The sequence below is a fragment of the Hevea brasiliensis genome, chromosome 8 (assembly GCF_030052815.1).
Source record: "Hevea brasiliensis isolate MT/VB/25A 57/8 chromosome 8, ASM3005281v1, whole genome shotgun sequence".
In the NCBI taxonomy this organism is placed as follows: domain Eukaryota; kingdom Viridiplantae; phylum Streptophyta; class Magnoliopsida; order Malpighiales; family Euphorbiaceae; genus Hevea; species Hevea brasiliensis.
In genome coordinates this window covers 98,649,266-98,663,778 of record NC_079500.1, presented here as the reverse complement: position 1 = coordinate 98,663,778, position 14,513 = coordinate 98,649,266, and positions in this window count along the sequence as shown.

The following is a 14,513-nucleotide window of genomic DNA, read 5'->3' as shown; positions in this document are numbered from 1 at the left end:
CCTTCTTTTTCTATCAAATACTCTCAACTGGTATTTCATAATTTTTCATTTATTGTTATATATGTATATGTGTGTGTGTGAATATATATATATATATATATATATATATATATATATATATATATAATTTATAAAATGATGTGCGCAGAGAACTCATAAATTCTTACTTCTCTATTCACCACATTGGATTCTGTTTTCAAGGTAAAAACTCCCTTTCTTTGTTTCAATAATGGGTAAATTTTATTTTTATTTTCTTTCCTTGAATTGTTACAACTACTCTAGAAATTCATTTTTTTTCTTTGACCATTGATATTTAATTGGGTTGATCATGATTATTATGGGACATATATACATATAACCAGATTAGTATGTTTCCTTATTTCATCTGACTGGAAAAAAAAAAAAAAAAAAAAAAATATATATATATATATATATATATATATATATATATATATATATATATATATAGATGAACTGCCCTCTCCCTCTCTTTTACATATATAAATATATGTGTGTGTGTGTGTGTGTGTGTGTCCTTATCCACCTTGTCTGTTTCTGTTATCCACGTTCACCGAGAATATATATCTATATATTATTGTTATATTAAAATTTTTTTATATAATATATTCAATGGGTCTGTCATATTAGTTTAGTTTATCGAATTTTTACTATATTTTGGATATGTAAGAGATTCAAATATTCAATCTGTCAGCTGAAATTGTCTCTCTTTTATTGAATCTAGCTATTGTTTTAGAGGTTTCAGGTGAGTGGTAATTATAGTACGTGGCACCGTTTTAGTCCCTTTTAAAATTTTTTAACATTAAATTTATTATTAAATGAAATTTTAAATCAATATTTTAACAATTATTTTACATGTGATTTTCTAGAGTTTTATTTTATTATTAAATTTTATTCTAATTTTGATTAAAAATTTGATTTTGTCAATTATCTTTACATTAAAGCCATTAAGATTCTGGAAACAGGCCTTTAATGTCTTTATATTGATTGATATCTGACTATAAAATTTATCAATGTGTTACACTGAATTGATTTGAGACTGATTTGATCTTATTAACTCTCTGAAATTATTGAAATAAATTGTTGGAATTATACTATTAGTTATTATTTGCTATCTGAAATTTTTTTATTGATTTTAATTGATTTGTACAAATTGATTTTCTGTTTTAAATTGGTACTTGTACCCAGTATCTGTATTTGTTATCTAGCCCCACCATGTGGACTATCATGGTATTAGGTTGCATTGTTGAGTCATGCATCATTGCAATTTATGTTTTGCATTAGTATCATATGCATATGCATTGATACCTGTAAAGGAGGAGGAAGGTATCTAATATCTGGTAGCACGCTTACTATCTGGCCTTTAAGGATAAGGGGTATCATCACCTTGGTGTACTGTGCCATAAAATTTTATTGAATGAATTCCTTTTATATATATGTTTTATGATATTATTTTATTAATGATTTTAATAGCATGAGCATGATTTTATTGAATAGAAAATTTATAGTGAAATTAATCAAGCGTCTGCCTGTTTCCGTTCCGTTGTGTGCTGTAATTATCATTCACTGAGCGTTAGCTCAAACCACATTTTCTCTGTGTAACACCCCCGTTTGCATAGCCTGGTATATTTTACTGTTTCGCTGACCGGTGTCGGTCCGGATAATTAAGAGGATTAGAACCACACTTAAGACAACTAGAGAAGCTATAAACACAAATAATTAGTAATATCCAATTAGTTAAGTATAAACAAGAAAAATAGAACATAAGAAGTTAAACGAGCCGAGAGTCACAACGATGGGTGACCTTCTCGTGAACGACTGCGAAGTCATTTTAAACTCAAATTTCGAACCATAAAATGTGACGTTGCGGTCCTTAGGACCCTTATGAACACAATGGAAACGAGAAAATCACGAAAAAGAACTATTAAGTCAGTCAAATAATTAGGTCAGGGAGTCGGAAAAAATATTAAATTATTTGCAAACCGGGATGAACCGGCGAGGGGCAATTTGGTCAATTGACCCCGAAAGCTGACTCCTAACCTAACTGTCAAATAAAATCGGAGAAAAGAAAATTCGGAATCGAGAATTAAATTAAAGAACTAATAGAAAAAAAAAAAAGAAGAAGAGAATGGAAAAGTTAAAAGGTGATGACATCATGCATGACCTCATGCATGATGCCATAAAGAATATAATTAATTAATTTATTTATTTAGATTTTTGGTCTTCCTAAAGAGATAAAAGACAAAAGAAAAGAAAAGGAAAGAAAAAAGGTAAAAAGCCTCATCTTCCTCACCATTTACGTTTCTCTCTCCCTCACCATTGTAAACCTCCATTAAAGCTTGCTTCAAGCTTTGAAACTACCATTAAACCCCAAATCCTTCCATTCTTGCTTCACAAAAACTTGATTTAATCACTTGAGAGGAAGATTGGTCATCAAAGAATTGAAGAAAATTGAGAGGAAGTAAAAGTTCAAAGACACCTAATAAGGTAAGTAATGCAAACTTCAAGTTTTTAGTTTAATTAGTGTATGTATAGCATCAAGAGCATAGAAATAAACTTAAAAATAAAAAAAAAATGTGTGAGGGACTAAACTGAAATTCGTCCAGCAGGGAGGGGAGAGTGATTTGCATGAGTTTGATTGAGTTAAACATGTTAAAATACTTGAATGAGTTGAAAGATTGTGTTTATATGCTTTGAATTAGTTAATTACAATGAATTAGTGTGGTTAGGGTTTGAAACCTAGGGTTTTGAGGCAAAAAATTTTGGAGAAATTGGTAAATGATATATTTGACCTAATGTGAAGTGAAAAATGGTCATTTGTGACCAAATGAGGTGTGTTAGAAGTGTTGGAATTAAAAGCCAATTCGGATTGGATAAGGTCATGTGCTGGCAGCATGACCAAAATTTCCTTTGAGGGACCAAAAATGAAATTTTACAAGTCCAATGGATATGGGACCAATTGGAGATGAAAATAGGCACTAAATGACACAATTTTCATTTAGGAAGCCTGCCCAAAAAGTGACTAAAACCTAGTGAACAAAGTGACCGAAGTTGAGAAATCGCAGGCTGCCCTGCACAAACTGACCAAATGAACAGTGTTTGTTCATTTGGTCATAACTCGAGCTAGGCAGGTCAAAATGACCTGAAATTTTACCAGTGGTTAGATGAGATATAGACCTAAAACTTTCATGAAGAACACCAACCCAAATTATGCCATTAACCAAATCAAATTACTGAGCAAAGTTGGGTCACTGAATCTGCAGACTGCAGATTTGCTATTTGAACAGTAAAGTTTCAATGGTTATAACTCTCTCTAGAAAACTCCAATTTAGGTGATTCTTGAACCTATGGAAACCTAAGGCATATTAGAACATTTCATATGAAGAAAGTTAGACCAAATTATGGACTTAACTTGATCAAATTGCTGAACGAAATTGGATCAATAAATCTGCAGAACCAAATTCTGCAGCATGAACAGTAATAGTAATTTGAGTATAACTTGAGCTACAAAACTCCAATTGGAGTGATTCAAAAAGGAGAATAAATTTAAGACAATAGGGAACATTTTCTATGAAGAAAATTTTGCCAAATTCTAACAGTAAACTGACCAATGAAATAGTATAATTAGGGACACCAAAACTGAAAATTTGGCAATTTTGCCTAAAAAACCTAAGTTTTGAGAAAATGACCAAAACCAACAAGTTTGGTGACCAAAATGTGGTATGTGGGTAAAGTTGGAATTCCCATACCTATTAAGCCTTAGAAAGTCAATAATTTGACTTGAATAGTGCAGTGAATAGTAACCCGAAACACAAAATTTCAAGAACGTCGAATTTAGCACGTTAGAGCTAGGTAAAAGTGAAGTTAAATTTATTATTGGATTTATGCTAAGTTATGGTACTGAAACACTGTGAAATTGTGTGTTTCAGTGGAAAAAAATATCGGGACAGAACCCGAGGAGTCGAGTCAAGGCCAACAGGCGACTCGTTTGAGGTTTGTGCACAACGTATACTTTTTATAATCATCTTTTGCATACTATTTTGAATAATGTGAAATATTGAATTATGGCATTCTTATGATGTTTTGATTTAAATTGTTGAAAGTTATTATGTATATTGAAATGACAATGTTTAGCAAATTGTTAAGATAAGTTTTGAAACCATAGTGTCATGACCATATATTTAAACACCTCACTAGCATGACTAGTGGGGGTAATTAGTTTCGAATTTTGATTCCTTCTCTGGAGAAGTGTTGAGGTGTGCCAGTAGAAGAGGATGTGAATGGATATCCATATATTTGAGTTAGCTAGCCTTGTGATGTGATTTCTCTTTAGCCTCTGCCTATTGAGATTCTATTTGTTTCGAATGGCATGATCTAACTGTGGGTTTTATGAAATGTGTTTTGATACTTTGAAATAAACTTGGTTTGCATTAAAATCTCATAATTCATGTTTTGTGTTTAATGCACATGTTTAGTCAAATTTTTTTGAATAAATGTAATTTAAGTTTTGCATAAAGATTATTTTAGTATGTTGTGCACCACTGAGTCCTAGTACTCAGCGATAGCTTCTATTGCTATCGCAGATACAGAGACTAGAGGAAGCGTGATATTTCTTGAGGTGTGAGGAGCTATCAGCTTAAAGTCTTCGGGTATAATTTATACCCTAACTATAAATATTTTTTTTGACGTATATATTGCACATAAATATATGGACATATAAAAATGGGTCTTGAGTAGTTTGTATAAAATTTGTATAAAGTTGTAATATATATTGTAGTTTGAAATTCTCTTAATGTAAATTTTGTAATGATGTATCTAAATTATTTTGTTTCTAATGAAATATGAATGGAACTATTTTATTTAATTTGAATAAAATGGATTGCTAGTATTTTGATGATCATTGGATAGTGGATTTGAAATTTGAAAGTTGATAAATATGTTGAGAAATTGATTGAGATTGAGTATGAAATTGAAGCAGTTGTTGAGAAAAATTTTTAGAAGTGCTTTTTTACAGGTATTTGAAGAACTGTTTTCTCAAAATACAGAGGGAACTTTGTCAAAAATTTTATAAAATTTGCGGAAAAATAAAATAAGCCAAAAGTTTTAACTAGTTTTAATTTTAATTAAATATTTTAAATACTTACTAGAAAATGCTCACCATTTATCAAAAATAAGAAAATTATTTTAAAATCCCTTGTAGGGTACTTAATGAGTTATCGATAGGTGAAGTTCGGTAGTTCATTAGGTATTCTACGGGATCATGTTATGCCTTATAGAGGGGTAAGATGTGACATGTTTTATGCCTTACAGAGGGGCAAGGGTCATTTAGCAAGAGACTACACTAGTGCTCCGTCTTCGAGATATGGTCCAGCTCCTACTACTGCTGAGGCATCTATTCAGAGTCCTACTCCTAGATGTTCACAATTAATTAGCAGAGGAAGAGGCAAAGGTAGAGGCACTGATTCAGGCAGTCAGGGCACAATTGGTCGGTCGGGACAAGGAAGTGCTTCAACTAGAATCTACACAATGAGACAGCGAGAAGAGGCTGAGACTTCTGATGTGATAGCTAGTACATTCTCTATCTCTGATCAAGAAGTATTTGTATTGTTTGATCCGGGTTCAACCCATTCATATGTTAGTGCTAGCATAGTCAGTTCACTTGCTGTTCCATGTGTGCAAATGGGTTTTGAAGTGCTAGTAACTAGTCCGTTAGGACAAGAGGTCCGAGTCAACAGAATTTATAGGGACTGTCCTTTGGTGATCCAAGGACATGTTTTTTTGTCAGATTTGATTGAAATGCCCTTCAGAGAGTATGATATCATCTTGGGCATGGATTGGTTAGCCAGGCATTACGCCATGATTGACTGTAGACTAAAGATAGTCACTTTTGGTCTTCCTTTGTACAGTGATGTGGTAATACATGGGGAGAGGCATTTACTGCAATCAAACATCATTTCGGCTGCACTAGCTAGAAGGATGATCAGAAAGGGGTGTGAAGCATACTTGGCACATGTGATAGACACCCAAGTGGGGAGTCCAGCACTAAGGGACATCCCTACTGTATGTGACTTTTCGGATGTATTTCCTGATGAATTGCCAGGATTACCTCTAGAAAGAGAGGTGCAGTTTGAAATTGATGTTATGCCTGGTGTGGACCCAATCTCCATAACACCATATAGAATGGCACCAGCAGAATTAAAAGAGTTGAAAGTGCAGTTGCAAGAATTGCTTGACAAGGGCTTTACCCGCCCTAGTGTGTCACCTTAGGGAGCGCCAGTATTGTTTGTAAAGAAGAAAGATGGCACTCTCTGCTTGTGTATTGATTATCGGTAGTTGAATAAGGTGACAATAAAGAATAGATATCCATTGCCTCGCATTGATGACTTGTTTGATCAGTTGAGGGGTGTAGCTGTGTTCTCCAAAATTAACCTGAGATCAGGTTATTATCAGCTGAAAGTACAAGAGCAAAGTATTCCTAAAACTGCCTTCAGAACCCGCTATGGCCATTATGAGTTTTTGGTTATGCCATTCGGGTTAACTAATGCTCCGGCTACTTTTATGGATCTGATGAACACTATCTTCAGACCATACCTCGATCAGTTTGTTGTGGTATTCATTGATGATATATTGGTCTATTCGAGGAATGCAGAAGAGCATGATAGACATCTGCGGATTGCACTGCAGACTTTCAGGGAGAAACAACTATATGCCAAATTGTTGAAGTGTGAATTTTGGCTAGAGGAGATATCTTTCTTGGGGCATGTAGTATCAGAAGAGGGCATTAAGGTAGATCCAAGTAATATTGAAGCTGTCCTTAATTGGAGGCCACCCAGAAATGTCACAGAAATTCGTAGTTTTTTGGGTTTAGCTGGATACTACTGAAGGAACGGAAGCGTGAAAAACACAAGTTTATACCATTGAATTCAAAAATTTTCACCTAGGGTCACATGCATCATGCAAGATTTATTTTTTATCTATTTGATTTCAATGATAAACAACATATTAAAACTCTTTTAATATGTTTTTGGATCTGTATTTGCCATTTAAGATTTTAAAATTAATCAGATTAATTTTAGAACCCTAGATTAAATCAAGAACGATTACACTAACCTCTTGATGCACTGCAGCGTGTCTGCGCCTTTGAGATTCGTCTTCAGGACACCAGATGTTTTCCCTCTAGCTTGTCCACACCAAGAACACCTATGGCACCCCTTGAATAGCTTCTAAAGCTTTTTTTATTAATTAGAAAATCAAGTTCTGCCTTTTAAGAGATTAAAGATGTAAACAGGACACTAGAAACAATTCCTAGTGTTCTTAATTCAAGAGATTGATGGCTAATCTCTTTGAATTGATAAGAGATGAAGAAGAAGAGATAAAAACCCTCAAAGTGGCGTGACAAAGGAGTGTGGCTGCTGGTTGTATTTTATTTTCTCATAACAACACTTAAATAGCTAGGTTAACACATTAAACCCTTGCCACATGTCACCCTTTGATTAGCTCTAGGTTTAAGTGACCCAATCACATTGTGCCAAGTGTCAAACCTATATTTAATCTTGATTTTAATCATCTTACATGATTAAAAAACATTTGGCAAGCTTATGTGTTATGCCATGTGTCACCATCTCATGGTGCCACGTGTCACACTGCAAAATGACCAAAATGCCCCTGTGTCTTAATTTTGAGTTCTTAACCCAAAATAATTATTTTTCTTCTTCTAATTAATTTATATCAAATATAAATTAATTAATTAATCTCTATTAATTAATTTCTCATTAATTAAATTCATATTTAAACACTTTAAATATAAATTTAACTTATATTATACATCCAATAATCTAGATTTGGTTTCAAGTCATGCTAGGGACTTTGCAATTTAATTGCAAATCAAACCTATTTAATTAATCAATTAAACTCTTTAATTAATTAATTAAATCATATTTAATTAAGTGATAACTTGTGTATGTGTGTGACTTACTAGGCTCATCACTAATTGGCAATGAGATATGATATCAACTCTTAATATCATCAGAACTCTTTCTTACCATAAATGATTTCTCTAAATCATTTTATGAACCTCATAGACCATGGTTAACACCTAGCATAGCATGCCATGGCCACCCAATTAGTAATAAGGTTTACCTTAAATGAACTTATAATCATATGTTACCATGCACTAGAATCTCTCTGTTATAAAATCCCAACTCAAGCTGGAGTCATGGTTTATGTCAAACTCCATTTGCTATGAATATTATGTTATCTTTTAATTCCAGTTCTTGATTAAAAAGATTTTCTCATCAGAAACTCTTTTACGAATAAATCTATCTGTCTGGCCAGAACTTAAAACGTCAAGAACAATTAAATGAACATAGGATTTTATCCCTATTTACTTAGAGAAACAGATTCCATCTTGATCAACACCTACCTCCATATGTAACTAGTAGGAGCTAACACATGCCCATATACCCATATTTAGTACAAGTATGAAAGCGAGATCAAACTCAAACTACCTATATACAAGATAAGCTGTGCTATCTCGTGTCTAAAGATTATATGCACTGATATGATTTATGACAAAACATTGACAAGAGTAAACTCCATGTGCTTGTCATAAGTGTCACTGGTTCGGCCTACTTATCATGTATAAGTGCCTATCATGTTTGTTATATGGCATGAGACTCACCATTCCATCTTATTTATATCTCATATAAATAACTTGGGAATAAACATGAATACAATCTTTCTGGATAAGTCATGTCCTTATTATGAAGTATCCTTGATTGTGAACCTATTTATGATACTTTGTGCTAGAAATATTGTCACTCATATTCTTAACAACTTAAGAATAATATTTCTAACAAAATATCAATGGACCTTTTCTATTGCACATAAATATATTATGTAAACGGAAAAGTGGAAATGCCTTTTATTAATAAAAATATGTACAAGATACATACTAAATGATATGCTCTAGTGCATACTACTAACAACTACCGTAGATTTGTGAAGGGATTCTCCATGTTGGCATCTCCAATGACCAAGCTGCTTAGAAAAGATGTGAAATTTCAGTGGACGGATAAATGCCAACAGAGTTTTGATGAATTGAAGAAATGTTTGACTGAAGCTCCAGTCCTGACTTTACCTACTCTGGGTAAAGAATATACAGTTTATAGTGATGCTTCTCATAATGGGTTAGGCTGTGTATTGATGCAAGATCGAAATGTCATTGCCTATGCATCTCGCCAGCTAAAACTGTATGAGAGGAATTATCCAACACATGACTTGGAGCTTGCAGCCATTGTGTTCGCTCTTAAGATCTGGAGACATTATTTGTATGGGGAAAAGTGTTACATCTACACAGATCATAAGAGTTTGAAGTATTTGAGCACTCAGAAAGAGTTGAATTTAAGACAGAGGAGATGGTTAGAGTTGATAAAAGACTATGATTGTCTGATAAACTATCAGCCAGGTAAAGCTAATGTTGTAGCTGATGCCTTAAGTCGCAAGACTATGGCAAGTCTACGGGTTACTCCTTTGTCTTTGGTACATGAGTTAAGATCATTGCATGCCAGCTTAGAGATTAATGATGATGGGCAGACAGCAGTTGCATGGCATGTACAGTCAGTGTTGATTGATCAGATCAAAATGGCTGCTCAGAATGATCAGAAGTATCAGAAGCTATTGGAAGAAGTCCGAAAGGGCAAAAAACCAGAATTCTCAATCAGAGATGATGGTCTATTGCTACACCAGGGCAGAATATGTGTTCCTAATGATGTTAATTTGAGGCAGATCATTTTGAAGGAAGCACATGAGTCTCCTTTTGCCATGCACCCTGGTGGCACAAAAATGTATAGGGGGCTAAAGGAGCATTACTGGTATGAAAAGAGATGTGGCAGAGTTTGTATCCAAATGCCTAACTTGTCAGCAAGTGAAGGCAGAGCATTAAGTACCCGCTGGGTTGTTACATCCACTACCAGTACCAGAATGGAAATGGGAGAGAATAACGATGGATTTTGTGATGGGACTTCCAAGGACACAGAAGAGTCATGATGCAGTATGGGTCATTGTTGACAGACTAACCAAGTCTGCTCATTTTCTGCCAGTCGGATAGACTACAGTTTAGAAAGATTGGCCAAGTTGTACATTGATGAGATTGTGAGACTGCATGGAGTGCCAGTATCCATCATATCAGACAGATATCCTAGGTTCACTTCTAGATTCTGGGGTAGTCTTCAGAGAGCCCTAGGAACTATATTGAACTTCGGTATTGCATTCCACTCACAGACAGATGGCCAGTCTGAGAGGGTAATTCAGATCTTGGAGGACATGCTACGGGCCTGTGTGATTGAGTTTGAGGGCAGTTTGGATACACACTTGCCTTTGATTGAGTTTTCTTACAATAACAGCTACCAATCAAGCATTAGGATGCCTCCATATGAAGCTTTGTATGGCAGAAAATGTAGAACCCCGTTGTGTTGGGATGACGTGGGTGAAAGAAAAATGATTGGACCCGAAATTGTTCAGCAAACTGAAGAGAAAATCAGGGTGATCCGAGATCGACTTAAGACCGCATCAGACCATCAGAAGTCCTACATTGATTTGAAAAGAAGGGATATTGAGTATGCAGTGGGTGAGAAAGTTTTCCTCAAAGTTTCTCCTTGGAAGAGAATTATGAGATTCGGCAGAAAGGGGAAACTGAGTCCTCATTTCATTGGGCCATATGAGGTTCTGGAAAGAGTGGGTCCTTTGGCTTATCGTTTGGCACTACCTCCAGAGTTGGAGAAGATACATAATGTCTTCCATGTGTCTATGTTGAGGAGGTATCGATCAGACCCATCTCATGTACTACCAGTAGAAGAAATTGAAGTGAATCCAGACCTCACCTATGAAGAACAACCCATTGAGATTCTGGCTTATGAGGTGAAGCAGCTACGAAACAAGCAGATACCATTGGTAAAAGTACTGTGGAACCATCATTCGGGCCAGGAGGCTACTTGGGAACGAGAGGAGGACATGAGGAGACAGCACCCACAGCTGTTCAAAGATTGATACCAGGTAAAATTTCGAGACAAAATTTATTTAAGGGGGGGAGAATTGTAACACCCCCGTTTGCATAGCCTGGTATATTTTACTGTTCTGGTGACCGGTGTCGGTTCAGATAATTAAGAAGATTAGAACCACACTTAAGACAACTAGAGAAGCTATGAACACAAATAATTAGTAATGTCCAATTAGTTAAGTATAAACAAGAAAAATAGAACATAAGAAGTTAAACGAGCCGAGAGTCACAATGATGGGTGACCTTCTCGGGAACGACTGCAAAGTCATTTTAAACTCAAATTTCGAACCGTAAAATGTGACATTGCGGTCCTTAGGACCCTTATGAACACAGTGGAAAAGAGAAAATCACGAAAAAGAACTGTTAAGCCAGTCAAATAATTAGGTCAGGGAGCCGGAAGAAATGTTAAATTATTTGCAAACCGAGATGAACTGGCGAGGGGCAATTTGGTCAATTGACCCCGAAAGCTGACTCCTGACCTAACTGTCAAATAAAATTGGAAAAAAAAAATTTCGGAATCGAGAATTAAATTAAAGAACTAATAGAAAAAAAAAAGGGAATGGAAAAGTTAAAAGGTGATGCCATCATGCATGACATCATGCATGATGCCATAAAGAATATAATTAATTAATTTATTTATTTAGATTTTTGGTCTTCCTAAAGAGATAAAAGACAAAAGAAAAGAACAGAAAAAAAAAAAAGTAAAAAGCCTCATCTTCCTCACCATTTAGGTTTCTTTCTCCCTCACCATTGTAAACCTCCATTAAAGCTTGCTTCAAGCTTTGAAACCACCATTAAACCCAAAATCCTCCCATTCTTGCTTCACAAAAACTTGATTTAATCACTTGAGAGGAAGATTGGTCATCAAAGAATTGAAGAAAATTGAGAGGAAGTGAAAGTTCAAAGACACCTAACAAGGTAAATAATGCAAACTTCAAGTTTTTAGTTTAATTAGCATCAAGAGCATAAAAATAAACTTAAAATAAAAAAAAAATGTGTGAGGGACTAAACTGAAATTTGTCCAGCAGGGAGGGGAGAGTGATTTGCATGAGTTTGATTGAGTTAAACATGTTAAAATGCTTGAATGAGTTGAAAGATTGTGTTTATATGCTTTGAATTAGTTAATTACAATGAATTAGTATGGTTAGGGTTTGAAACCTAGGGTTTTAAGGCAAAAAATTTTGGAGAAATTGGTAAATGATATATTTGACCTAATGTGAAGTGAAAATGGTCATTTGTGACCAAATGAGGTGTGTTAGAAGTGTTGGAATTAAAAGCCAATTCGGATTGGATAAGGTTATGTGCTGGCAGCATGACCAAAATTTCCTTTGAGGGACCAAAAATGAAATTTTACAAGTCCAATGGATATGGGACCAATTGGGAATGAAAATAGGCACTAAATGACACAATTTTCATTTAGGAAGCCTGCCCAAAAAGTGACTAAAACCTAGTGAACAAAGTGACCGAAGTTGAGAAATCGCAGGCTGCTCTGCACAAACTGACTAAATGAATAGTGTTTGTTCATTTAGTCATAACTCAAGCTAGGCAGGTCAAAATCATCTGAAATTTTACCAGTGGTTAGATGAGATATATACCTAAAACTTTCATGAAGAACACCAACCCAAATTATGCCATTAACCAAATCAAATTACTGAGCAAAGTTGGGTCACTGAATCTGCAGACTGCAGATTTGCCATTTGAATAGTAAATTTTCAATGGCTATAACTCTCTCTCGAAAACTCCGATTTAGGTGATTCTTGAACCGATGGAAACCTAAGGCATAGTATAACATTTCATATGAAGAAAGTTAGACCAAATTATGGACTTAACTTGATCAAATTATTGAACGAAATTGGATCAATAAATCTGCAGAACCAAGTTCTGCAGTATGAACAGTAATAGTAATTTGAGTATAACTTGAGCTACAAAACTCCAATTGGAGTGATTCAAAAAGGAGAATAAACTTAAGACAATAGGGAACATTTTCTGTGAAGAAAGTTTTGCTAAATTCTAACAATAAACTGACCAATGAAACAGTATAATTAGGGACACCAAAACTGAAAATTTGGCAATTTTGCCTAAAAAACCTAAGTTTTGAGAAAATGACCAAAACCAACAAGTTTGGTGACCAAAATGTGGTATGTGGGTAAAGTTGGAATTTCCATACCTATTAAGCCTTAGAAAGTCAATAATTTGACTTGAATAGTGCAGTGAATAGTAATCCGAAATATAAAATTTCAAGAACGTCGAATTTAGCACGTTAGAGCTAGGTAAAAGTAAAGTTAAATTTATTATTGGATTTATGCTAAGTTATGGTACTGAAACACTGTGAAATTATGTATTTCAGTGGAAAAAAATACCGGGACAGAACCCGAGGAGTCGAGTCAAGGCCAAAAGGCGACTCGTTTGAGGTTTGTGCACAACGTATACTTTTTATAATCATCTTTTGCATACTATTTTGAATAATGTGAAATATTGAATTATGGCATTCTTATGATGTTTTGATTTAAATTGTTGAAAGTTATTATGTATATTGAAATGACAATGTTTAGCAAATTGTTAAGATAAGTTTTGAAACCACAGTGTCATGACCATATATTTGAACACCTCACTAGCATGACTAGTGGGGGTAATTAGTTTCGAATTTTGGTTCCTTCTCTGGAGAAGTGTTGAGGTGTGCCAGTAGAAGAGGATATGAATGGATATCCATATATTTGAGCTAGCTAGCCTTGTGATGTGATTTCTCTTTAGCCTCTGCCTATTGAGATTCTATTTGTTTCGAATGGCATGATCTAACTGTGGGTTTTATGAAATGTGTTTTGATACTTTGAAATAAACTTGGTTTGCATTAAAATCTCATAATTCATGTTTTGTGTTTAATGCACATGTTTAGTCAAATTTTTTTGAATAAATGTGATTTAAGTTTTGCATAAAGATTATTTTAGTATGTTGTGCACCACTGAGTCCTAGTACTCAGCGATAGCTTCTATTGCTGTCGCAGATACAGAGACTAGAGGAGCAGCAGACTGAGCTACTGAGGTGTGAGGAGCTATCAGCTTAAAGTCTTCGGGTATAATTTATACCCTAACTCTAAATATTTCTTTTGATGTATATATTGCATATAAATGTATGGACATATAAAAATGGGTCTTGAGCAGTTTGTATAAAATTTGTATAAAGTTGTAATATATATTGTAGTTTGAAATTCTCTTAATGTAAATTTTGTAATGATGTATCTAAATGGTTTTGTTTCTAATGAAATATGAATGGAGCTATTTTATTTAATTTGAATGAAATGGATTGCTAGTATTTTGATGATCATTGGATAGTGGATTTGAAATTTAAAAGTTGATAAATATGTTGAGAAATTGATTGAGATTGAGTATGAAATTGAAGCAGTTGTTGAGAAAAATTTTTAGAAGTGCTTTTTTATAGGTAT